The 26,407-nt window shown below is 42.8% G+C and overlaps 1 protein-coding gene across 7 annotated transcripts in view; it reads right to left on the bottom strand.

The window, feature by feature from the left end:
• The window catches only part of PLPP4 (phospholipid phosphatase 4), a 187,244-nt gene that overhangs the window by 146,590 nt on the left and 14,247 nt on the right, over positions 1-26,407 (bottom strand). Inside the window, exon 2 of one of the 7 annotated variants that reach the window (XM_009010388.5) lies at positions 16,932-17,063. The exons of the other annotated variants lie outside the window; for them this stretch is intronic. The gene's annotated coding sequence lies outside the window, so the exon portion shown is untranslated. The remainder of the gene's footprint in view (positions 1-16,931; positions 17,064-26,407) is intronic. 7 annotated transcript variants of the gene reach the window in all.

Below are 26,407 nucleotides of genomic sequence, written 5' to 3'. Positions count from 1 at the left end.
GATGCACAATGAGAACACATGGACACAGGGAAGGGAGTACTACACACTGGGGTCTATTGGGGGGAATAGGGGAGGGATGGGGGGGAGCTGGAGAGGGATAGCCTGGGGAGAAATGCCAGATGTGGGTGAAGGGGAGGAAGGCAGCAAAACACACTGCCATGTGTGTACCTATGCAACTATCTTGCATGTTCTGCACATGTACCCCAAAACCTAAAATGCAATAAAAAAAAATAATAATAAAAATTAAAAAAAAAACAGTAAAAATTTGAACTTAGTTTGAAGGTGCTGTTGAAACACAACATACAGAGAGCACGTGTTCCACAATAGGCGTCTGTGAGGTGTCTTTGAGATTTTCCATCCTTCAATCTCATCTGAATTCCCCTGGCTCCAGTGAGCAGTAGCACAGGTGGCATCAGGCCTTTCTGCTGCTCCCTTGAGCTCTCACCCGAGTCCTTAGCAGAAATCAGCACAATCCTGACCTGACACCCCTGACCATTTCTCTATGACCTACTGTTCCCCCATGGAGACACAAGATTGTGTTTTAGAAGTGTCTGGCAGGTGAGAGGAATCAGATGTGTGAGATGAAACAGTCACAAATACAGCCCATGATTAGAGGAGAGGCTGAGGGCAGGCACCCAGGTCAGAGCTGCAAATACATGAGCATTCAATGAGGCTCTGGAATGCAGCTTCCTGCAGCATGTCCACCTGCTCGGTGGCTGAGCTCTGAAGAACTCGGGAGCTTCCTTCCATGCTGAGGAATGGAATGGGCTGTGGTTTTTAAGCAGATAAGGAGCCCTCATTTTTGTCTCAAAAGTTTTTGCTCATGGTGGATAACAAAAGATGTTTTCATGGCCACCTGTACTGGAAACTCTGAACTTCTCAATTCAAAGTCAAATGGAGGCATCTTACCCACATGACCTGTAGAGCTGGTCTTGACTTTGGAAAGCTGGAGATATCCCCAAGGTGGTGTCTCTGTCCCCACCAGTGGCCACCACCTGAATCAAGGAACAGGAATGGCTGCCTGTTTGATACAACTAGGTTCTACAATTGAGGTTGAGCGGTTGACTTTAAGTCTTTCTAAGAAGAGGATAGGGAATAACCGGCCATCATTTCTGCTGCAAAGACTCAGTGGCCCCAGGCAAAATGCAAGGGTCATAACAGAGCACCAGCTCCACAAGAGCAGCAGGCATTCTTGTCTGCTTGTGATCTGAGCTGGATCCACAGCACTTAGAATAGTGCCTGGCATGCAGTAGGTGCTCAATAAATATTTGTTGAATCAATGACTGAACAAATAAACCCATGTCAGCTGTCCCAATAAAAACCCAAGCCTCTGCCACATAAAGTCTTTAATCGGAAGCTGGCAGCTGGCAGCCTGAACTGATTGCAGCCTGCTGCATGTTTGCTTTGAGCTGCTCCATGTTAAAATTTTTTTTAAAAAACTGTAACTCATGGCCAATATTTTAAAAACAGGAGCTCTTACATTAAAATCAGAATTTCTGGCTTCTGATGAAGCATTTGATTTGGCAAACTTGAGTCTGCATCTCCCTGTGGCAGCACTCAGTCCAAAAAACTAAGCAGCAGCTGCCCGCTTGGACAAGGCAAATGCTCACCACAAAATCTTCCCCATACAGACTGCCACAGCTGTGTGTTTGTGGCCCACTGCTACCCCAGTTGTTCAGTGTGACACTGTGCTCACACCACCTCTCATGGCTGCCCAGACTGGTTGCTAGCTGGTCTGGGAGTGGCAGGTATTTGACAGTCACGAGAACCCCTTGGTTCCACTCTCTGAAGCCTGCTCACCTGTGAACAAATGCATGTCAATTCTCAGGAGCCTGGCCTTTGCTGGGTACTCATTCACCAAGTGGGTCATTAAGACTAAGAGGTCCATAGCATTTGTGTGGTCAAACTGTCCCTGTCTGCCACCACTATCACCACCAATTCTCCAGTGAAAAGTCAACTTGCAGACCTTGCATTCTTCATCACCTCTCCCAACGGATGGAATCATATCAGCCTGCAACTCACTGAGAATCAGTTTTGATTCATCACAGACAGCCTAAACTGCTCCTTATTCATGCAGTAAATGAGACGTCATCTTCAGAGGCACTTAGAGGGAGAAACGAGGTTGGGAGGGAGAGAAGGATCAGCTGATCATTTACTGAGTGCTTCCTACCTGCCAGGAAGCTGCTGGACACTTCTTACATCTTATCTCAATCCTCACAAGTGAAAATTAGGTACTGCTATCTCCATTTTCCAGACAGGGAAAGTGAGTCTCAAATAGGCTTCTTGCTCTGCCCAAAGTCATTCAGCTAACAAGCATTGAAACTGGAACTTAAACTTCTAACCATAATCCTGGGCTATTTCCATTACAACTATTTTTGAAAATGTGGGGCAAGAGCATACTGAGGTGGGGGTGGGGCAATAGGTGGGCTGAAGACAACAGCTTGACTCCGTGTATGGTGGGAGGACCCAGAGCCTGCCCAAGTAGCATGGAATAAAAGCTGGAGCTAGTTAGCAGCATGTTGGACTAGAGATCAAGAGAGCTAACTGGCAGGGACTTGACCACTGATTACTTTGCAACTGTAGAGGCCTCTTGCCCTTCAATGTTGCTGTGTCTTTGTTGATGAAATGGAAATTCATCCACCTACTTATTCTTTCATGCATTTGCAGTATGGCAAGATAGCTAAATGAAAAGCACAAATTCTGAAATATGCTTCCTAGGGTTTGACCTTGGCCAAATCACTTCACTTCTGTGTGCCTCAGTTTCCCCATCTGTAAAAGGCTTACTATAAATGCAATGACTGTCACTAGTAAGCAGGTTTAATTAGTAGCTTTCACTCATTCATTCATTCACTCACTCATTCATTCAGCATGTATTGACATTCCCTCCACAAGGTAGAACTGTTTTAATGCTTCAGATAAGACAATAAATGTGGAAATGCTTTGTAAACCACTCAAGGGGGGCTGGCATTGACTCTGGGCTCCTGGCACTGCCCTTCTGTTCCTTGATCACTCTACCTGCTCGTTCTTTTCCCCAAGCTCCTCTTCCCTCCATCCAGGTCCTTCCTGAATAATGTCACCCCACAAAGCCATCTTGGGACCTGGTCCTTCTCCCGAGGGCACCACATCTGCTCCCAGGGAGCCTCTGACTTCTGGAGCCTTTTCTCATCATGGTCTCCATCTCTTAGTTCCCCTACCTTCTCCTATCTTGGATTTCCAGGTGCCGCTGGGTTGAGAGCTTTGGGTTTCCTGCTGGTATAGGAAACAGTCAAGGCCCAGGTGAGAAGCAGCCACCAACTCTGGGAGCCAGGACGTTCACGTTCTATTCTTGGCTTAGCTGCTAAAGCAATCTGAGTAGATCATTTACAGTTCTCTCTCTGTTCCTCGTTTTTCTCATTAAGGATCTGAACGGGATGACTTTAGAGTTTTCTTTCTGTCCAAATGCTAAGAATCTCCCCTCCTAAACAATGTAGAAACCAACAGTGTCAGCACCCCTTCTATATTTCAGGTCTGAATTAAACACTTAACATACATTATTTCTGAGGTGGGGGTGGGTCATACCATGACCCTATATGGTTATCTTGCCTATTAAAAAGAAAAACTGGTTTAAAGGTCAAGTATTATTGATAAAAAGAAGCTAATAAATAATAAGCTGAGAAATAAATCAAATGTTGCTTCTCTGCCTTAAATGATTTCTCAAGTCCTTTAACTCGTGATTTTGTAAGTGGCTGAGAAATAAATCAAATGTTGCTTCTCTGCCTTAAATGATTTCTCAAGTCCTTTAACTCGTGATTTTGTAAGTGGCATCAACATGTCTTGAAATGAATCAGTTCTCTGTGCAACTAGCAATGTTACCGATCAGAACAATCCCATTGTAAAATACCAAAGGTTCATCTAACCACGACATTCCACATCCGCAGAAGAGTTGCCCTCCCACCTGGATGTGTAATAGCTTTGTTTAAAAGCATAGCAATAAAACTCCCTGTTCTCACCAAAATACAAAAATCCAAAGCAGAAGAGTTACTCTCACCATTCTCAATCTGTTAGCAGATCTGCTAGATTTAAAAGGGAGACTTCTCCAGAATCTGCAGTTGTGATGTAAGGTCTTAATTAGCTTTTGAGATTTTGCTCAGCACTACAAGCGTGGATAACAAGTTTGGGAAAGAGTGTAATCAAGTTAGTTCAGTTTATCCACTATCATGTGCCCCATCTTCCTTCTTGTTATCTCATTCTGCAGTTACTTGCATGGAAATTGTTTTCTGTAATGGAGATAGTGAAGGAGAAGACAGCAGACCCCTTCTGAATCCCACAATAAGCAAGGGTTCGTTTCTGTCCATACACCGGGGACTCCTGAAGAACGCAGCTTCAATGGACTGACCTTAAGGCGGGCAAGGTAGGTAAGAGGTAAACGCCCAGAGAGCCTCCACTCCAAGGCTAACAGACTCGTCACACCATGCATTCACTTAGAAACTCACTGCTACCAGTCCCCAAGAGAGGACTGTGCCTGTCTGGTCAAGAAGTAGACACCACTGACCACCACCACGTACATTCCAAAGGAAGCCAATAAGCAATGGCAAAAACATCTGTCGATGTTCCTTACTGGCTCGGACACATAAAATATTCTCCTCCCTATATCAATAGTAATTTAAAACAATAATACAATATATAACAGCTGACATTTATGTGTCACACCCATTTCTGGGCACTTTCAATATATTCCATGTCTTTTCAACCTCACAACCACTATGAATGATGTACTAGCATTAAGCCCATCTTAGCCCATTTTATAGTTGGTCAAACTGAGGCTCTCGGGCCCACATGGTATTAGCACAGCCAAAGTTCAGAGCCACACCTCAGTGACTCCAGAGCCCATGTTCACACTAGCTGATTGGTATTGCCTCATCAAGGGGACGGTGGACATGGAGGGGGAGGCAGAGCAAGTCCATGTCTCCTATCAAAAGCTGATCTTTCAAAGGAGCATTTGAGGAGAAAAAATAAAACTTAAATGGGAGGAAAGCCACTCACAGATGGAGGCTGATGAGGCTGCTCTGATTTAAGACTGTTGGCAGCACTAGTAAGATTGATGGTAGGCGTGAGAAATCCACAGAAGCAGATCCTGGCCTCAACCCGGCCACCAAGTGCTGCATCGCAGAACTGTGAGGTTGGCATCTGTGTTTTTAAACCTCGGTTTCTCCATTTATAAGATGAGAGGGCTGTTTGGCTGGTTTTCAAACAGCATCCTTCACTGAATTTTAGGGTCTGGGAGCTTCTAACTTGAGAACAGAGCAGAGCAAGAGAATCATGCAGCAGTGGCTGTTCCCCCTGTTGCTTACTAGGCTCCATCATTGAGCTTTTAAAAATATCACTGTCCCTGCCTCACCCTAGACCAACTAATATGAATCTCAGGGCAGCCAGGGTGGGGCTTATAAGGAGAGACAGGCAAGTAGCAAGTCAGGAGGTGAACGGTTCACATCACTATATTCTTTTTGCTTTTCTTGTTCTTTTAAATTTCTTTTTGATGTTTGTCTTTACCTCATTTATTTCCCTGCTGAATGAATCAATCATGGTCCTTTTGTAAAAATATGACAGAAATTTCACAGTGTCCAGCATCAAAATCCATGTGCATGTTTTGAGTCCCTCTTTTGAACCCTTTACTTAACAGGGATTCCCCTTCTGAAGGAGGTGCCATTTGGTGTGAGCTAAGCCAGCAGGCAGTGTTCTCTCTGTCTGCACAATTTTCCCTCATTTTAGGCTGGCCTGGGCTGGAAATAGGTCCATAGGCCTTGGAGGCCACTCCTAGTGGGCCACATCAAGACTGGGGTTTGGGTATCGAAAAGAGAGGCAAAGGGGCCCCTTTGAGTTCTAACGCAGGTCCAAAGAGTTTAGCAAATGTTTGTTGAGCCTGAAGCCCCTGCCTGCAGGGAGCTTGCAGTCTAGGGTGAATGCTCAGGTTTAGAAACAGATGGTGTAAGTTTCCTATTACTGCTGTAACAAATGACTACAAACATAGTGGCTTTAAATAATACAAGTTCTGGAAGTCAAAAGCCTGATGCAGATTTCCCTGGGCTAAAGTCAAAACACCAGCAAGGATGCATTCCTTTCCAGAAGCTCTAGAAGAGAATCTACTTCCTGGCCTTTTCCAGCATCTAGAGGCTGCCCTCATTCCTTGCTTTGTGGCCCCTTCATCTTCAAAGCCTGCAATGTGTCAAGTCCTGTACATACTGCATCTCTCTGACCCCCTCTTCTGCCTCTTCTTTTCCACATTTAAGAACTCATGTGATTACATTGGGCCCACCACGTAATCCAGAATAATCTCTCCATTTCAAGGTCATCTGAATAAACCTTAATTATATCTGTAACCTTAATTCCCTTGGCCATGTAAGGTTGTATGTTCACAGGCTCCTGGAAGTAGGATGTGGACATCCCTGGGAGAACATTATTCTTCCATTTTTATGGTTTGAATGTTCATGTGTTGGTCCCAAAGAAACAAACTTGATCCCCAATGCAACGTATTGAGACATGGAAACTTTTAAGAGGTAATTAGGCCATAAGGGCTTTGCCCCCATGAATTAATTAATGCCATTATTGCAGGAATGGGTTCCTTATAAAAGCACAAATTCACTCCCCTTTTACCGTCTCTCACCTTCTCTTGCCCTCTCACCTCTGACATGGGATGGTACAGCAGGAAGGTCCTCACCAGATAATAGCACCTTGATCTTGGACTTCTTAATTTCCAGAAGCATGCACCAATAAATTTCTATTTATTATAAATTATTCAATTTCAGGTATTCTGTCATAGCAACACAAAACGAACTAAGACAGCCATACACTGACCATTTATAGTGACTGACTATTTGCAACGACATACTGTTAGGTAAAAGGGAAGAAGGTAGCATATCCTGTGCTCTCCCTTTTGTTGATGTTGTTATTCTTATAGAACAGGCAAATATGCATAGGAAAAAAGAGATAAGAAGGAAATACCCAAAATGTCAACCACGATAACATCTGCTCACTTACTAGCACATCACATTTGAAATTTCCTGTAGCACTTATAACATACTGATACTTGCTCACTGCTGGTCATCCCCACCAGACTGGAAGCTCCATGACTGCAGACCCCTCATCTGTCTCTCTCTCCCTTTGTCTTAGTCCATTTTGTGTTGCTGTAGAGAAATACCTGAGGCTGGGTAATTTATAAAGAAAAAAGGTTTATTGTGCTCAGGATTCTGATGGCTGGAAAGTTTGAAATTGGGCATCTGCATCTGCTAAGGGCCTCAGACTGCTTAACTCATGGCACAAGGCACAGCGGTGCTCCACATGCAGAGACTGCATGGCCAGAAAGAAAGTAAGAGAGAGTGGGGAGGCGTCAGGGTCTTTTTAACAACTAGCTGTCATGGGAATTAACAGAGTGAGAACTCACTCCACCCCCAAGGAGGGCATTAATCTATTCTTAAGGTGAGGAAGGAGACCTAGGCACTTAGGATTCTCTCCCCTTCTGTCATCCACTGTGCATCTCAATAAACGAGAGAGCAGGCCAGCTGGCGCTTCTTGAATCTCTTTCTTGAAAATAACAAGCTAGGCTTTAAAGAAACTCTCTAGAAAGCACTATTTTTACTTAAAACAAGATCAAACTAGAAGCTTTTTCACACGTGAGTCCTAAAACTGTAAACCAGAACCCTTTCGTATGTAATTCCTAAAACTGTAAACAGAGACCTTTTCACATGTGAGTCCTAAAACTATGAACCTAAAATTCTTCCACATGTAACATCTAAAATATAAGCCTATATAAAAGCTGAACTTCCTTTTGTTAGACGAGCTTAGCTGTTAGGCACCTATGCCACCTTGCTCCCAGCTGAAATAAATTCTTTCCTCCTGCATTCAGTGTCCAAGAGATCCTTTCCCACGGCCGCTCCCACTACAAAGGGATCCAATCCCATGACCCAAATACCTTCCATTAGGTCCCACCTCCAACACTGGTGATCAAATTTGAACATGAAGTTTGAAGAAGTCAAATATCCAAATCACAGAATCTTCCATTGCAAGGACCCCATCACTGGAGGGATTCAAGGGCCATGGTGGTGACCACAGTGAAATGTCCAAAGACTCAGTGTATGCCTGGCACATTCTAACTGCTTGACACTCCTCAACTTCATTAACACACTCAATGTTCACAAGACCCCTAGGAGAGTGTATTAATTGGGGTTCTCTAGAGGGACAAAACTAACAGGACAGATATATATATATATATATATATATATATATATATATATATATATATATAAATAAAATTGACTCACACAATCACAAGGTAAAGTCCCATGATAGGCCATCTGCAAGTTGAGGAGCAAGGAAGCCAGTGGTGGATCAGCCCAAGTCCCCAAATCTCAAAAGCAGGGAAGCCAAGAGTGCAGCCTTCAGTCTGGGGCCAAAGGCCAAAGAGCCCCTGGCAAACCACTGGTATAAGTCTAGGAGCCCAAAATCTGAAGAACTTGCAGTCTGATGTTCAAGGGCAGGCAGCATCCAGCATGGGAGAAAGATGAAGGCCGAAAGACTCAGCAAGTCAAGTCCTTCCATGTTCTTCTGTCTGCTTTATTCTAGCCGCACTGGCAGGATTAGATGGTGCCCACCCAGATTGAGGGTGGGTCTGCCCTTCCCAATCCACTGACTCAAATGCTAATCTTCTTTGGCAACCCTCATAGACATGCCCAGGAACAATACTTTGCATCCTACAATCAAGTTGACACTCAGTATTAACCGTCACATGAGGCAATGTTATCAAGTTCCACAATCTGTCCTTTAGCAAACTACTCTAACCCAACTCTCGCAAGGGCACCCTCAGAGCCCTCAAAAGGGTACTTTGGTCCTCTCATCTGTATCTCCTAATGGAGGCCAGTACTGAACCCATGTTCTGTTTCCAGATAATAATTCCCAATGTATTCTAATTCTGACCTGCATAAACACTCTTCTTAGAGACCTTACAGATAAGAATGAAATCTGCAGAAACCTGCCCCATGCCACTTGGCAGGGGCACTACACAGAGCGTGGTGAAGGAGCAGGGCGAAGTCCCCTAGGCTGGATTGAGCATGGAAAACAGGAGAGTGACTGGGGAGAGAAGAGAGGGAGTGGGGATCTACACCAGCCCAGCACAATGGAAGGTTCAAGGACTCTGCAGCCATGTGGATCAGGGTTAGAATCATGGCTCTGCCATTTGAAGGTAGGATCCTAGAAATATCACTTGCCCACCCTGAGTCCCAATTGGGACCATGGTCTCTGCCTCCAAGGGTGGAACAGTGAGGACTTGAGGACATGCATAAGCTCGCCAGGCACAAGCCCTGGAATCTACTGTCTAATCAATCAATTCTGCTATTGTCCTTATTACTCTCTCACTCTATTCCAGCCACACTGGCCTCCCTGGGGTTCCTTAAACTTGCCAAGCATGCTTCAATGTCAGGAATTTTTATTTGCTGTTCTCTTTACCTGGAATGCTCTTCCCCAGACACCTGCATGGCTTGCTCCTCACTTCCTTCAGATCTCTGACTAAATAGCATCTTATCAGCCAGATTTACTATTACATTTCTATATAATACAGCAACACCTACCCAAACTAGCCATTCCTGTTCTCCACACCCTTAAATTTTTTATTGTTCATCACCATCCAACACACAATATTTCCACTTGTGTATTTATTTATAGTCTTCCTCACCAGATTAGAATATAAGCTCAATGAAGGCAAGAACTTTATCTGTTTTGTTCACTGCTCTATAACTAGGGTCTAGAATTCTGCCTAGTGTCTAACGGGTGTTCAAATAAATTTTTTTAGTGAATCAATGATCTCTCTTTATAATTTTAAAGAAAAGAAAACTCACATACACTTACTGGAAAACCAAGCATAAGCAGAATGGCCAAGGATGGAGAAGCCAGCACACTGGCAGGGCAACCTGAGGCCAGGAAAGTTTGACAATTTGATTCTCTTTCCTCTGCTTTGATATCTCACTACTAGGCAGGGAAAGCTTTATCAGTTACATACACTGTGTGGAAATTGTAAGGATTTTTGTATAGTTCAGCTTAACTGGATAACAGATTTCTAACCACCTTGACCACAAGCCATACAGCTGAGAACCTCAAAGCAGATGGGAATACTCACCATCTTTTGACAGTTGGGATCCTGTGTCAAGTGCTTTATCAAACTTGAGACTAATTCTACACTTTACAGCTGAGCTTCAGAGGGGTTAAGTGGTTGAACTGTGGTCACAAAGCCAGTAAGTGGCAACAGGAACCCAAGTCCATGGCTGTCTTTCAATCTGTGAGGTTCTCCAGTCACTCCACACTGCCTCAGGCCTCACCAGAGACTAATGTCTGTGTGTTAACCAGGCAGGCAAGGTTGGCTGTTTGCTGTCTCTGGGGTAGCAGGAGCTTTTCAGAGTGGAGCATACACTGAGGCAGTCAAGGGTCAGCTGCCAATCCACAAACATTAACAAAGGAGCCAGGAGAGGACTCCATGAGACAGACACCAAGTCTGTAGCTACCAACAAAAAAAAGTCCACACTCATCAGACGCTGAAGTGTTACTGTATTAGTCTGCTTTCACGCATCTGATAAAGATATACCCAAGGCTGGGCAATTTACAAAAGAAAGAGGTTTAATGGGCCTACAGTTCGATGTGGCTCGGGAGACCTCATAATCAGAGCAGGAGGCAAGGAGGAGCAAATTATGTGCAAGGATGGCAGCAGGCAAAGACAGAGGTTGTGCAGGGAAACTCTCCCTTATAGGACCATCAGATCTCATGAGACTTACTCACTATCATAAGAAGAGCATGAGAAAGATCTGCCTCCATGATTTAATTACCTCCCACTGAGTCCCTCCCACAACGTATGGGAATTCAAGATAACATTTGAGTGGGAACACAGCCACACCATGTCATTCTGCCCCTGGCCCCTCCCAAATCTCAGGTTCTCACATTTCAAAACCAATCATACCTTTACAACAGTCCCCCAAAATCTTACTCATTTCAACATTAACTCAAAAGTTTCAAAATTCATCTGAGACAAGTTCCTTCCACCTACGAGCTCATAAAATCAAAAGTAAGTTAGTTACTTCCTAGATACAATGGGGGTACAGGTGTTGGGCAAATACAGCCATTCCAAAGGGAAGGAATTGGCCAAAACATGCCCCAAACAAGTTAGAAATCCAACAGGGCAGTCAAATCGTAAAGCTCCAAAATAATCTCCCTTGACTCCACGTCTAACATCCAGGTCACGCTGACACAAGAGGTGGATTCCATGGTCTTGGGAAGCTCTGCCCCTGTGGCTCTGCAGGGTACAGCCTCCCTCCAGGATGCTTTTATGGGCTGGCACTGAGAGTCTGCAGCTTTTCTAGGTGCATGGTGCAAGCTGTCAGTGGATCTACCATTCTTGGTTCTGAAGGATGGTGGCCCCCTTCTCACAGCTCCACTAGGTGGTGCCCCAGTAGGGACTCTCTGTGGGGCCTCCAACTCCACATTTCCCTCCATACTGCCCAAGTAGAGGTTCTCCATGAAGCTCCCACTTCTGCAGCAAATTTCTGCCTGGATATCCTGGTGTTTCTATATATTCTCTGAAATCTAAGCAGAGCTTCTCAAACCCCAATTCTTAACTTCGGTGCACTGGCAGGCTCAACATCATGTGAAAGCTTCTAAGGCTTGGGGCTTGCACCCTCTGAAGTCACGGCCCAAAGTCTATGTTGGCCTTTTTCAGCTGTGGCTTAAGCAACTGGAATGGTCCCTAGGCTGTACACAGCACAGCCCATGAAACCATTTTTTCTGCCTAGGCCTCCAGGCCTCTGATGGGAGGGGCTGCCATGAAGACCTCTGACATTTCCTGGAGATATTTTCCCTATTGTCTTGGGGATTAACATTTTTTGGCTCCTTGTTACTTAGGCAAATTTTGGCTGCCAGCTTGAATTTATCCTCAGAAAATGGGATTTTTCTTTTCCATCGCATTGTCAGGCTGCAAATTTTTCAAACTTTCATGCTCAGCTTCCATTATAAAACTGAATGCCTTTGATAGCACCCAAGTCACCTCTTGAATGTCTTGCTGCTTAGGAATTTCTTCCACCACCATGTACCCTAAATCATGTCCTTCAAGTTCAAAGTGCCACAAATCTCAAGGGCATGGGAAAAATGCTGCCAGTCTCTTTGCTAAAACATAACAAGAATCATCTTTGCTCCAGTTCCCAAGAAGTTTCTCATCCCCATCTGAGACCACCTCAGCCTGAATTTTATTATCAATATCATTATCTGCATTTTGGCCAAAGCCATTCAACAAGTTTCTAGGGAGTTCCAAACTTTCTCATATTTTCCTGTCTTCTTCTGAGCCCTCCAAACTGTTCCAACCTCTGCCCGTTACCCAATTACAAAGTTGCTTCCACATTTTCAGTTGTCTTTTCAGCAGCACCCCACTCTACTGGTACCAATTTACTGTATTAATCTGTTTTCACACTGCTGACAGAGACATACCCAAGACTTGGCAATTTACAAAAGAAAGAGGTCTAATGAGCTTACAGTTCCACATGTCTGAGAAGGCCTCACAATCATGGTGTAAGGCAAGGAGGAGCAAGTCGCGTCTTACATGGATGGCGGCAGGCAAAGAGAGCTGGTGCAGGGAAACTCCCCTTATAAAACCATCAGATCTCGTGAGATTTATTCACTATTATGAGAAGAGCACAAGAAAGACCTGCCCCCATGATTCAATTACCTCCCACAAGGTTTCTCCTACAACACATTGGAATTCAAGACAAGATTTGGGTGTGGACACAACCAAACTATATCAGTTGCTAACTGCAACATAGTAGAATCTCAGCATAAGATACCCTCAGAGTGGGATCAAGCTTCAGTTGTCAGCTCCTTACTGGCCAGGAAACTTTGATCACCATGTTTGTTTCCTTGTATGCCCCATCAAGGTCACAGAGCACCAAACCTTGCAGAGAAGCTGTAAGGACCCAGTTGTATAAAGCGCCTGGGGCCCAGGGAGCTTCCAGGAAGAGTTAGCTGTTAATGTTGCCATCATCATTCTCTTTCAACCCCACTTCCAATTTAAAAATCCTCTCCAAAATTCAACATTTGCAGTGAATGAACAACTCCTACGAAGCAGTCCATAGATGGTTAGAGCTATAAGGGTTTTTAAGCCTTTCCATTCTAGGAACTGAGTCATCCCTTCTCCCTAATGTCCCTTGTGCTGCCCTGAAACCCCTCAAAATAGTCCACACTCTCCATCCTTGACAGCCTGCAAATGGTACAGTCCTCACCATGTCCTTTCGTGTTCTGGTTAGGCATCTGCACTTCCACCACGTGCTTTTCATAGCACAAGGGCTAGAAAGCTGCCACTACTGAATGGCCTACAGGGGACAAGATCCAACAGTGTGGGGCCTAGACTCCACTCCACACTCCAGGAATGTATGCCGCCAACCAAAGTGTCCACTGGCATCTTTGTCAATCACTGTGTCACAGCTCAGGGTAGAGTGTCTCACAGGTCGACCCAGCCCCTGACCTCCAAGAATCCTTAGTCCACAGGGAAGGTATACCATCAGACAGAGACTGGCCACATGATTTAGTGAGCAACCCAGTGGGGAAGAAGAAGTATTGCCAGAGTGCTTGGAGGGAGAGAATAACTTACTCTGCCTTGAGGCTTAGGGAAAGTTCCTCAGATAAAGTAGAGCCCAACTTGGGCCTGAAAATCAAATGGGTTGGGTAAGGGTGTGGGAGGAAAGAACAGTGGGGAAAGCATTGTTGTGGCAATAAAGGAAAGACAAGGGGGCAGGAGCAGTGTTGGGAGCAGATTAGCACCCTTTAGGTCTTGATGCCCTGCTGCTGTTAATAGTATTGAAGGAAGAATTAATTTAAAAAATCAACATTTAGGAAACCAAGGGCCTTACTAACTCCACAAATTGCCTTCAAGCCAGGCCTCTCCCATCGTTGGTGGCTGCTGCCAGCTCTGCTGAAGTGAGCTGCAGGCTGCATATGTAATCCTGTTAGGATTTACCTTATTAGTTTCAGATGCATCCTCTCTGTCAAGATTTTTATGAATCCTTATTCTGTTATTCAATATATTAGCTTTCCATCTAGGTTTTGTGTCATTCGCAAATTTGATAAGGCTGCCTTCTATGTCTTTATCCAAGCTTCTGACCAAAACCTTGGACAGAGGAGGTCAGATTCAGGCTCCTGCAACATGACCCTGGACAGCCTCTCCAGCCTGGCCCCAGATGCACATCCACAGCCAATAATCCTTGGATACACTCCTGGTTCAACTTCTAACTATTGGATTAGTCAGAAGACATTCTGCCATTGTACTCAAGGGGGCAATACACTCAGTAACAAGAATGGTCAAAACTCATGCACCAAGAACTCAACCCTCTGTAACCATCCCTCGGTAAAAAATCAGCCAGTAATCAAAAAGGTCTGGGCATGCAGAATCCTCCAGCACCTAAACACTGTAGCTCTTCAAAACACTAAGGCTAAACCTAAATATTAAATATGAGTGATATTACCTTACATACAATTTTAACAGGGTGACTGTCTTCTCTCACGGTCTTGTTAGATTATCAGCTGCAAATCAGAAATGGAAACTAACTTGCTTTAGACAGCATACCATCCATAGCCTTTCAAGAATAGAGAAAACATTTTATACTATAAGAAACAAACCAAAATAATTATAACCTCCAGTTATTTCATGGAAAGGGACCTCACACCTCATCAGAACAAGAAGGAATTTCATGACTACCTGAGGGCCATATGTTATCATTTTGTCTCCAGCCATCAGTTAAATTACATTTTGGCAGCCTTTGTTTTAGAATGAAGGCAACATTTTTAATTAAAAAATGCATGATAATATGAGTTTCATTAATGGTGTGGGTAAACATTTATTCATTCAGCAAACACCTCCTGCCCACCATGGTGAGTCAGATCCTTGGGAATGGTGGGAAGGCAGGACAGCAATGACCCCAACAGGCAAGGTCCCTGCACCCACAGGACATACACCCTGTGAGCAGAGACAGATGATAAACAGGGATACCAGTAAATAATAGACAGCATCATTTCAGATTGCAATAAATGCCATGAGAAAAACAAAACAGAGGAATGTGATAATGTGACTGAGAAAGGTGTGGAACATGAGATGCTCAGTGATGGTTTCTCCAGCAAGGAACATGTCAGCAGGTCCCATGAGGATGGCCAGCCAGATCAGGGACTACTGGGAGAAATATAAACGGGAAAAACATTTCTGGAGGGCAATTAGCAAAACATGGTAGTGCGGGGGATGGGAAGTTTCTTGACTCAGGATTTCCTTATCCAGCCAGGAATTAAGCCTAAGAACATACAGAGTTGTGCACAGCAATGTATGTTCCAGGATGTTCATCATGGCATTAACTACATCAACTAAAAACTGATGTCCAACACCAGCAGCCTGGCTGTATTGAATTATTTGCTTTCATTTAATGAACTGTATTGCAGCTTTTTAAAATACAAGTCAAGAAAGAGTACTTGGCATGGGAAAATGCTGAGGGCATAAAACCAAGGGAAAAAGGCAGGCTACAAAACATTATTTCAGATGAGACATACCTCTTGTGTAGAGAAAGTATTATGTATTATCATAGGAGCAGGTGTTAAGACTAAAGACCACACACAAGAATGTTAACTGTGGTTTTCTCCAGGTAGTAGGATCAGAAATAATCTTACTTTCTATTCATTTTTCTCTGTGTATCATATAAGTTTCCTGCATCAAGCCTATGCTTGTTTCATAGTTTTACCAGATAGTTGACTTAAAACAAAAGAAAGAATTCCAGCAAAGATCAGTTGTCTAAAAGCTGTGGTTCTAGAAGAGGTGAGCTTCAGCCATGAGAGAAAGGCAGCCATCCTGAACAGCTCCATTCCTGGAAGACATACCAGGTATCTGAGCCTGGAAGCTGCACCTGGGGAAATGAGTGGGACTCCACCAAGGACCCCTCACTAGAAGGTGGGATAGTCAGCTGCTCTGGGCATGGTTCATGATGAGAAATGAAAACGTGGAAAACCTTGGTATGTGTCCTGACATTTAGTCAAATGCACACAAACTCACACAAGCCCACTGTCACCTTGCCCTCTCCCTCCTTGGTCCTACCCTGCACAGCCTTTAAATGGCAAAGTGCAATGCAGGCAGGCCAGGAGTCACCCATTCCAGGGAGCTGATGGAGTGGCAGATCCAAAGGGCATCTCAGTGAAACTCCTGACCCTTTCCTTGTTGCATGTCTTCCTGGAGAAGAAAATTGTCCTCCTTGAGGAACTCATGCCATCCTCAACTTGTCCTCTGAGATTCTCTGCATGTCAGCAGGACAAGCCATGGCCCCTGTCTTCCATACTCAGGCCCAGGAGATTCCCATGCAGACAGCCCATTCCTCCAGTAGGCAGAAGTGTGATCTGAAATGCCCTCATTGCAGTCAATTCATTACATGGTATTTCCTGAGCATCTACTATGTGCCAGGCGTACATCATCACGGGTGACAGAGACAAGGTGAACACAATAGCCAAGGTCTCTTCTCCCACGGTGCTCACCGTGGAGACGAGCAAATGCTTTCCTAGCCCAAGACCACACCAGGAAATGACACTCAGACTTCTTTCTCTCTGACATTGATTCTTACGTAGAACCTGACTCTGTTCAGAGTGGCATCAGGCCCAGCTCAGTCCAGACCATGAGCTGCTTTCTGATTTCCCACCAGAGGCAAGAGTTTGTGATTTCCAGCCCAGCCAGCAGAAAAATGAGGGGGGCGATTTTCAAAACACCTTGCTCGGAAACAAACAAACAAAAAAGAACTGACAATGGGAACACTTCTTTCTGGAGCACAACCTTCACAAAGTTATTTTCTTCCACCTTTTAAAAAAAAAAAAAAACTTGAAATAATTACATTTAATCCAAAAATTATTTGACATACCTTTAGATTCTCTGAGAAGGAAAAAGAAAAGCCTCAGGCAGTAATTCCAAATGCTGACACAGCAGTAGAGAAGTTTTTTTCTTTTTTTTTGAAACACCATTCCGGATTAATTCAAAGCAGGCAGCTCACATTCTTGAGAGGAAAATGAAGATCATGATTCACTCTTTCAGCATAAAGTACACAGACAATTAATCAAGCTTCGTCCAAGCTTCCTGTTGCTTTTTACATTGGTTATTCTAAGGCAGGAACTGTTTTCCAACAAGTCTGCTGACATCCAGGGAGAGGTTCCATTTGTTAAAGAAAGAAGCCAAGATTATGGTGCACTGAGATAATTCTTATAAACAAGTGGCTCTCACAGGCAAGACAAGGTCAGGGTAAAGACCCTTGGGAAAGGACACAGAAAAAGACTGTGCTCTAAAGACAGGGGCAAGAAGAAGGGTAAGAAAAGCTTTAGCCGAGTACCTGTGAAGGCAATGTAACGGCTTACATTTGTGGTGTTCTCCCTGCATGCCAAGACACCAAGATGTTGGGCCCAGCTCTGCCACTGAGCAATAAGGAGGCTCTGAGTAAGGCCCTTGGTTAGAAGGGATAAAAAAAGAAAACCCTTATTAAAAAAAAAAAAATAGAAGGAAACGGATATAATAATCCCTAAGGATTCTCCCAGCAAGCTATTGGGTGTAACATCATTCACACTGGGGGTCATCTGGTGAAACGTCAAAGCTCCACTTGCTTTGGATGTGTCAATCCCCTTTGAATCCATGATTTCACTGAGGTTGTTAGGTTCATTTAATTATCAGAAAGCCTCACTACCAGTCCCTTTCTTCCCCTCCCCATCCAAATCTGGTGCAAATTATTTCAACACACAAAACACTCAATTTAAAATTTTCACTCAAAACACTGTCATCTTGCTTATTAACAGTGTGACACTGGGTGAAATCTTTAACCTCTCTAAGCTTTGAATTTCTCATCCAAAAGCAAAATGAAAGAATTATGAAATTTCTACCTCATAGAGTTGTTTGAATAGTTAAGGAGTAAACTGCCTTAAGTATGTCACTGCCTGGCATATAGAAAGTACTCAGGAAAAATTAGTTATTTTATCACCCTTCTCATCACTATCATATTATCATCTCCAGAGCCAAACAACCCCAGTTTGCTTTTAATGAACAATAAGAAATTTTTTGTGTAAGGAGAAATAAAAGTAGAGTGTCAATGTTTCATATGGGTTTTCATAAATAGAGAATTAATATTTAAAAGTCCAATTTAAGATGTTCTCATTATATAACTGAAAGTCTTTTTATTGGTCCCCAAGACTGAATGAAGCATAATATATCCAGAAACCAAGTATTTCCATAATCAAAAAATAAATAAAAATAAATGTGGAACTTCTATATAATTGTCATCAGTATTACATATATGAATTCAGGGCTTATATTTCAAAGAAGACAGAAAAGTAAATTCTGACCTGAATTTTATGAAACAGGTGGATTTTAGATAGACAAAGCTAAACCATTTGAAGCATAACTCAGAGAACCACAAAAATATTCATGGTAAAAGTAACAATGGACAGATTTTTTAAAATATAATCTGTATCTAAAAAATGTAAACCTTGTGTCAAAGAAAAAATTTTAAATCTCTTTAAAAGAGACATCTAGGTCAAGATGGCCGACTAAATTCATATATTTTGTCTCTCTTCCCTCACAAAACACCACTGAAAAGAATAAAAACATAAACATAAATCCATATACAAGCTGAAGAGCCTCAAAGAGTACCAATCCGCAAAGTGGAAGAGTAAAAAATAATTATGAAAAAAAATAAACCAGAAAGAAATAAAATAATACATAATACAACAAAGAAGCAACTTCCATGTAAAAAAGCTTAGTCTCTGTATCAGTTAGTTCTAACATTGCTATAAAGAACTACCTAAGACTGGGTAATTTATAAAGTAAAGAGGTTTAACTAGCTCGTGGTTCCACAGGCTGTACAGGAAGCATGGCTGGGGAGGCCCCTGGAAGCTTACAATCATGGCAGAAGGGCAAAGGGGAAGTGAGCACATCTTCACATGGCAGCAGGAAAGTGAGAGAGTGAAGTGCTACTCACTTTCAAACAACCAGATCTCATGAGAACTGTATCATGAGAATAATAATAATGAGGGGGAAGTCTGCCCCCATGATTCAATCACTTCCAACCAGTTCCTTCCTTCAATATGTAGGGATTCCAATTCAACATAAGATTTGGGTGGGAATGCAGACCCAAACCTTATCAGCCTCAGAAGAGGAATGCAAGTTCTATGTATAAATTTCCTTCAAATTATTTGGCTAACTCAGAAATTGCAATGTGCTGAAAAAGACTCCAAGAATCCCAGTGAAAAGTAATAGCCACGGTCTAAAGAGCCAAGCAGAGATTTCAGCACTGGCTAGGTGCCCAGATAGTCTGGGGCTGAAATTTATCCAAATTAGACTTTCTGCTGAAACCTCAGAAGGGCAAAACCATAGGAGTAAAAACCATGTCCCAGATTAAGGGATAAAATCTAGGGGAAAAAACAAGATAGACTTGCCCAACAACAGCCTAGAATCAAAGTTCTAAGGACTAAAATGACCCAAAAGTAAATTAACTGCATGAAAAAATGACATTCAACACTCTGAGGGGAAAATAACAATCCAGAATCTCTACAATGTATATTTCACAATGTCCAATGTATAATAAAAAGTTACTAGACATGCAAAGGAAGAGCGGTAATGTGACCCACAATCAACAGATAAAGTAGAAGGTATAGATCATCGTGATGTGAGAATTAGTGTAAAGGGACTTTCCATTACAAATACCTTAAAGATTATAAGGAAAGATGAAAACAATGGAGAATAGATGGAAAACTTCAACAGAGAAACTAAATCTTTAAAAAACAACCAAATGAAAATTCTATATCTGAATTCATAAATATCTGAAATAAAACATTTATTGCAATAGCATACCAGCAGAATAGACATAGAATCAGTAGAATAAAGAATTAGTGAGTTTGAAGACAATAGAAATTATCCTAAACTGAGCCACAGAGAGGAAAACCACTTTAAAAATACAATAGAGCATCCAAGATCTATAGAACATTATCAAACTGTCTAATATATATGTATATGTACCCGAAGAATCATGAAGAACCAGAAGCATAGGAGAAACAGAATTGGGTAAAAGAAATGTTAGAAAAGGGAGAAGCCAGAGGAACCCGGCTCCACAGGGTATCTGCTGGTGGAATGATGCAGAGTTTCCCAGGGGAAAGCCATCTCCCTTCTGGCTCCTCCATCTGCTGAGCACTTCTTCTACTCAGTAAAACCTTGCACTCATTCTCCAAGCCCATGTGTGCTCCAATTCTTCTGGTACACCAAGGTGGTGGTTTTCTCTGCCCAGAAATCAAGCATCCAATACAACAACAAGCGAATGTTCCAGTCATCTACCAGATTACAGTTGTCTTTTAAAATACGGAAAGAAGAGGAATCAATTCAAGATGGCGCGGTAAGAACAACTCAGGACTGCAGCTCTCAGTGAACGCACAGAGGGTGAGTCAAAGCCGCATTTCCAGACAGATCTTTGTTGCCCACAGAATGGGGAAATTCCCAGGTGAAGGAGAGACACGGGACACCAGTGCAGCTGTTTTGGCTGGGGCCACTTTGGCTGGCACCTCAGCGCAGCAGCACTCCACAACACTCCGCACAAAACACACTGGTCCGGATGCCCTGTTAAACCAGCAATCTGAGATTTGGGAGGGCAGATTAGCATATCCATCTGATTAAACAGGACTTGGACAGTGAGCCAGACCAGCAGATTCCTGGGAAGTGGCGTTTGAGCCAGTGCAGTGGGTCACTGCATGGGAAATCACACAGATCCCAGTGCCCTAACAGCAGGCGACTGAAATACCTGGGAGAAAGCCAAACGTTCATCTTAAAAAAAAAAAATAGCGCTCTGAGGCAGGAAGCCAGCTGAGCAGGCTCAGTGGGTTTCACCCCCACAGGGACAAACAAAACGGCGATTCGAAACACTCTGGGTGGAGAGTTTCACTGCGGGCACAGCTGAACCCAGGATGGTGCAGCTCCATGGGGTAGGGGCGCCCGCCATTACCGAGGCAATCCACCCCAACTGAGGTACATTCCCATTGCTGATGCAGCCTGCCATTGCCGAGACAACCCGCCATAACAGAGAGACTCCGCCGCAGGGCGGAGCCCATGGCATCAGGGCAGAGACCGCGGCTGCAGGGCAGAGCCTGCAGCAATGAGGCGGACCTCACACCAGCAGGGCAGAGCCTCAGCAGGCAAATAGTGACTAGACTGCCTCCTAGCTGGGCAGGATAGCGCAATGGACACTCATAAAAAAAGCCCTAACTCCCAGAGACAGAGCATCTGAGGAAAAAACGGGGTTTTATTAGTTCTGCTGCAGCAGACTTAAACGTAGCAGCCTAACAGCCCTGAATGAACAACAGAGCTCACAACTCAGCACTTGAGCTCCTATAAAGTACAGACCGTCTCCTCAAGCAGCTCTCTGACCGCTGTATATCCAAAGAGTCACCTCAAAAAAGACTGATCAGAATGATATTTGGCGGACATCATTCTGGGACAAAGATAGCAGAAGAAGAAACTGGTAGCATCCCTCACTGTTCCGTAGCTGCTACAGGTGTACCCCAGACAAGCAAGGCCTGGAGTGGACCGCAGCAGTCGTACAGTGGAGGGGCTAGACTGTTAGAAGGAAAACTAAGTAACAGAAATACTTCATCATCAACAATCTGGGCATCCACTCAGAGACCCAGTTGAAAAGTCAGCAACTACTCAGACGACAGGTGGATAAATCCACAAAGATGGGAAGAAACCGGCGCAAAAAGTAGGAAAACACCCTAAACCAGAACACCTCACCTCCTACAAAGGACCAAAACTCCTCACCAGCAAGGGAACAAAGCTGGATGGAGAATGACTGTGATGAAATGATGAAATTAGACTTCAGAAGATGGGTAATGAGAACTTCTGTGAGCTAAAAGAACATGTTCTAAATCAAAGCAAAGAAACTAAGAACCTTGAAAAAAGATTTGAGGAAATGATAACAAGAATGGAAAACTTAGAGAGGCATATAAATGAATTAAAGGAGCTGAAAAACACAACACAAGAACTTCGCGAAGCATGCACAAGTTTCAACAGCCGAGTTGACCAAGCAGAAGAAAGACTATCAGAAATCGAAGATCAACTGAATGAAATAAAATGAGAAACCAAGATTAGAGGAAGAAATGCAAAAAGGAATGAACAAATTCTCCAAGAAATGTGGGACTATGTGAAGAGACCTAACGTACATTTGATAGGTGTACCAGAATGTGACAAAAAGAATGAATTTAAGCTGGAAAATACTCTTCAGGATATTATCCAGGAAAATTTCCCCAACCTAGCAAGGCAGGCCAACACTCAAATCCAGGAAACACAGAGAACACCACAAAGATACTCCACAAGAAGAGCAAGCCCAAGGAACATAATCGTCAGACTCACCAGGGTTGAAATGAAGGAGAAAACACTAAGGGCAGCCAGAGAGACAGGTCGGGTCACCCACAAAGGGAAGCCCATCAGACTCACAGCAGATCTCTTGGCAGAAACTCTACAAGCCAGAAGAGAGTGGGGGCTAATATTCAACATACTTAAACAAAAAAACTTTCAACCCAGAATTTCATATCCAGCCAAACGGAGCTTCAGAAGTGAAGGAAAAATAAAATCCTTTGCAAACAAGCAAGTTCTCAGAGATTTTGTCACCACCAGGCCTGCTTTACAAGAGCTCCTGAAAGAGGCACTACACATAGAAAGGAACAACCAGTACCAGCCATTTCAAAAACACACTAAATGCTAAAGAGCATCAAGAAAATGAAGAATCTACAACAACTAACATGCAAAAGAGCCAGCTAGCATCAAAATGGCAGTATCAAATTCACAAATAACAATATTAACCCTAAATGTAAAGGGGCTAAATGCAAATTGGATAAAAATCCAAAACCCATCCATGTGCTGTATCCAGGAAACCCACCTCACATGCAAGGATACACAAAGGCTCAAAATAAAGGGATGGAGGAAGATTTACCAAGCAAATGGAGAGCAAAAAAAAGCAGGAGTTGCAATTCCCGTCTCTGATAAAATAGACTTTAAAGCAACAAAGATCAAAAGAGACAAAGAAGGTCATTACATAATGGTAAAAGGATCGATACAACAAGGAGAGCTAACGATCCTAAATATATATGGACCCAATACAGGAGCACCTAGATATATAAGGCAAGTTCTTAATGACTTACAAAGAGACTTAGACTCCCACACAATAATAGTGGGAGACTTTAACACTCCACTGTCAATATTAGACAGATCAACCAGACAGAAAATTAATAAGCATATCTAGGGCTTGAACTCAGACATGGAACAAGCAAACCTGATAGACATTTACAGAACTCTCCACCCCAAATCCACAGAATATACATTCTTCTCAGTGCCACATCACACCTACTCTAAAATTGCCCACATAATTGGAAGTAAAGCACTCCTCAGCAAATGCAAAACAACAGAAAGCATAACAAACAGTCTCTCAGACCATAGTGCAATCAAGTTAGAACTCAGAATTCAGAAACCAACCCGGAACCGCACAGCTTCATGGAAACTGAACAACTGGCTCTTGAATGTTGACTGGATAAACAATGAAATGAAGGCAGACATAAAGAAGTTCTTCAAAACCAATGAGAATGAAGACACAACATACCAGAATCTCTGGGACACATGTAAAGCAGTCTCTAGAGGAAAATATATAGCAATAAGTGCCTATATGAGAAGAGTGGAGAGATCCAAAATTGACACCCTATCATCAAAATTGAAAGAGCTAGAGGAGCAAGATCAAAAAAACTCAAACCCTAGCAGAAGACAAGAAATAACTAGCTCAGAGCAGAACTGAAGGAGATAGAGACACGAAAAACCCTTCAAAAAATCAATAAATCCAAAAGCTGGTTTTTTGAAAAGAGCAACAAAATAGACAGACCACTAGCCAGACTGATTAAAAAAAAAGAGAGAACAACCAAATAGATGCAATAAAAAACGATAAAGGGGAAATCACCACAGATTCCACAGAAATTCAAACCATCATCAGAGAATATTACAAACAACTCTATGCACATAAACTAGTAAATATGGAAGAAATGGATAAATTCCTGGATACCTGTGTCCTCCCAAGCCTAAACCAGGAGGAAGCTGAAACTATGAATAGACCAATAACAAGGTCTGAAGTTGAGGCAGCAATTAAGAGCCTACCACACAAAAATAGCCCAGGTCCAGATGGGTTCACAGCCGAATTCTACCAGACACACAAAGAGGAGCTGGTACCATTCCTTCTGAAACTATTCCAAATAATCCAAAAAGAGGGAATCCTTCCCAAATCATTTTATGAGACCAACATCATCCTGATACCAAAACCCGGCAGAGACTCAACAAGAAAAGAAAACTTCAGGCCAATATCCATGATGAACATAGATGCAAAAATCTTCAATAAAATACTAGCAAGCCGATTACAACAGCACATCAAAAAGCTTATCCACCATGATCAAGTAGGATTCATCCCTGGGATGCAAGGCTGGTTCAACTTATGCAAGTCTATAAACGTAATTCACCACAAAAACAGAACCAAAAACAAAAACCACATGATTATCTCAATTGACGCAGAGAAGGCATTCAACAAAATTCAACAGCCTTTTATGCTAAAAACCCTCAATAAACTCGGCATCGATGGAACGTATCTCAAAGTAATAAAAGCTATTTACAATAAACCAACAGCCAATATCATACTGAATGGACAAAAACTGGAAGCATTCCCTTTGAAATCCGGCACTAGACAAGGATGCCCTCTTTCACCACTCCTATTCAATATAGTACTGGAAGTTCTAGCCAGGGCAATCAGGCAAGAAAAAGAAATAAAGGGTATTCAAATAGGAAAGGAGGAAGCCAAATTGTCTCTATTTGCAGACGACATGATAATATCCCTAGAAGACTCCATCGCGTCAGCCCAAAAACTCCTGAAACTGATAAGCAACTTCAGCAAAGTCTCAGGAGATAAAATCAATGTGCAAAAATTACAAGCATTCCTATACACCAATAACAGACTTAAAGAGAGCCAAATCAAGAATGAACTGCCATTCACAATTGCTACAAAAAGAATAAAATACCTTGGAATACAACTCACAAGGAACGTAAGGGACCTCTTCAAGGAGAACTACAAACCACTGCTCAACAAAATCAGAGAGGACACACACAGATGAAGAAAAATTCCATGTTCATGGTTAGGAAGAATTAATATTGTGAAAATGGCTATACTGCCCAAAGTAATTTACAGAATCAACACTATCCCCATCAAGCTACCATTGACTTTCTTCACAGAACTGGAAAAAACCACCATGAACTTCATATGGAACCAAAAGAGAGCCCGCATAGCCAAGTCAATTCTAAGCAAAAAGAACACAGTGGGGGGCATCACACTACCGGATTTCAAACTATACTACAAGGCTACAGTAATCAAAACAGTATGGTACTGGTACAAAAACAGAGATATAGACCAATGGAACAGAACAGAGGCATCAGAGGCAACACAACATATCTACAACCATACAATCTTTGATAAACCTTTGATAAAATGATTCCCTGTTTAATAAATGGTGTTGGGAAAACTGGCTAGCCATGTGCAGAAAGCAGAAACTGGACCCCTTCCTGACACCTTACACTAAAATCAACTCCAGATGGATTAAAATCTTAAACATAAGACCTGGCACCATAAAAACCCTAGAAGAAAATCTAGGCAAAACCATTCAGGACATAGGAGTAGGCAAGTACTTCATGACCAAAACACCAAAAGCACTGGCAACAAAAGCCAAAATAGACAAATGGTACCTAATCAAACTCCACAGCTTCTGCACAGCAAAAGAAACAGTCACTAGAGTGAATCGGCAACCAACAGAATGGGAAAACAATTTTGCAGTTTACTTATCTGACAAAGGGCTGATATCCAGAATTTACAAAGAACTCAAACAGATGTACAGGAAAAAAAACAAGCCCACTCAAAAATGGGCAAAGGATATGAACAGAGACTTTACAAAAGAAGATATACATAAGGCCAACAAACATATGAAAAAATGCTCAACACTGGTCATTAGAGAGATGCAAATCAAAACCACATTGAGATACCATCTCACGCCAGTTAGAATGGTGATCATTAAAATATCTGGAGACAACAGATGCTGGAAAGGATGTGGAGAAATAGGAACACTTTTACACTGTTGGTGGGAGTGTAAATTAGTTCAACCATTGTGGAAGACAGTGTGGCGATTCCTCAAGGCCTTAGATATAGAAATTCCATTTGACCCAACAATCCCATTACTGGGTATATATCCAAAGGACTATAAAGCATTCTACTATAAGGACACATGCACACAAATGTTCATTGCA

Source organism: Callithrix jacchus, chromosome 12, assembly GCF_049354715.1.
Source record: "Callithrix jacchus isolate 240 chromosome 12, calJac240_pri, whole genome shotgun sequence".
Lineage (NCBI taxonomy): Eukaryota > Metazoa > Chordata > Mammalia > Primates > Cebidae > Callithrix > Callithrix jacchus.
Note: the sequence above shows the minus strand (reverse complement) of the source record. Positions and strands in the feature narration are given on the sequence as shown.